This window comes from Henckelia pumila, chromosome 4 (genome assembly GCF_033568475.1).
Source record: "Henckelia pumila isolate YLH828 chromosome 4, ASM3356847v2, whole genome shotgun sequence".
Classification (NCBI taxonomy): Eukaryota; Viridiplantae; Streptophyta; class Magnoliopsida; order Lamiales; family Gesneriaceae; genus Henckelia; species Henckelia pumila.
This window is the reverse complement of record NC_133123.1, coordinates 96,419,855-96,421,458: the sequence shown is the minus strand read 5'-3', so window position 1 is coordinate 96,421,458 and position 1,604 is coordinate 96,419,855.

Genomic DNA, 1,604 nt, shown 5'->3' with positions numbered 1-1,604 from the left:
GTGGCATAAACTATAATATACTCATATTCATTTATATTTGGAAAGGATTACATTTCATCCTTGACAATTATGGTGCACTGTGCAAGAAGCATTAAAAATATTTAAATGAAATGTTTATTACCGTCTACGGTTTAACAGGTCTACTTAAATAAATGGATTTCATAATGCTGCTTACTTCTCTATAAGCTGTTTGGTTTCTTTATTTTTTATTTGGATGTCCCAATTATAACAGGGTACTCTTTGTGCTGCTAGGCGTGTTGCTGCCTTTGTGCCAGGGGATGATGTGATTCACACGATATTTACAAAGTTGTCTTATCGATACAAGTGAATGTCAAACCTGTTAATTTTTCGTTGCTTTTAATCTGTGAATGTGATAGTGAATTGAAAATTTCTCTACCACAGAGAGAGCTGGTGGATACACCAGATTGCTACGGACTCGAATTCGAGTTGGTGATGCTGCACCGATGGCCTATATTGAGTATGTTCTTTATGTTATATCTCTCAATCTTTATTGATTTCCTTGGTATAAATACATTTGAGAATGCTGTTTGGAAGCAATGATTTTTTTTTGGCATCAAATTTTTTTTAATCAAGATTTGAGAAATGAATAATCACTGTGTTTTTGGAAGTTAAAAATGTTTGTTTATGAGCACGTCCTTATTTTGAATGAAATCATTAATGTTAATTTTTCATTAAAAATAATTAATAACATATTTAATAATATGAGTAAGAAATTATATTGATAAATATTATATTATATTGTATTGTATTATATTAGAAATGTACATGTACATTAATAAATTAATTAAAAATAGTAAATGCGGTAATATGAAAAAATTTAGTGGATTTTAATTTGCGAAAATGCATTTGAACTTTGTAAAACATGAAAGAGTGGGTGCCCGGTGAGCCAAATTGTGGCTAAGGGCTTTGATGACTCTTTGTATAAACAATCTTTTGTTTAATATAATTTACACTTTTATTAATGGCAATGACTTTATCTTTCTTCATATTGTTATATTGTGATATACTATTGTTGTTTTGATAAAGACCTTGAATATACTATAGTGTATGTAAGATGTGGTAGTGCATGGGGATGACTATCATTAAACACATCTTATAGTCACTGTATATTCTAAACAGTTCCTAGTCGATTGAGCCGTACGATAATAAGGATAAGGATCGCTCGAGTTTGAGACTAGCATTTGCGATGCAGAGTACCACGTTTCATTGGTAAGGAACATAGAGATATTCAAAGCATGCAAATGGATATTCATACGATGAATGATTGAATTACCCTATTCGGACTTTCCAAGTGGTTATCACTTATTGAGTGGATAAAGTCCGCGGTTTTGGTTGTACACCATTAGTCCTTACTACTTGAAACATCATTGAGACTCTATATGCCAGTACTGTACTTTGACTCGTTTACCGACTCTATTGGGGTCATCAGGTGTCGGGATTGGGTACATTTACGACACATATAGGAGTCGATGCTTTGTTGTCAAGGATTCACCACATACTTGCGAGTGTGGATATCCTATGCAATCTGAGGAGATATTAGTGTGACGAATCTCTGGCCAGAGTACATGATGTGTTTTAAGAAA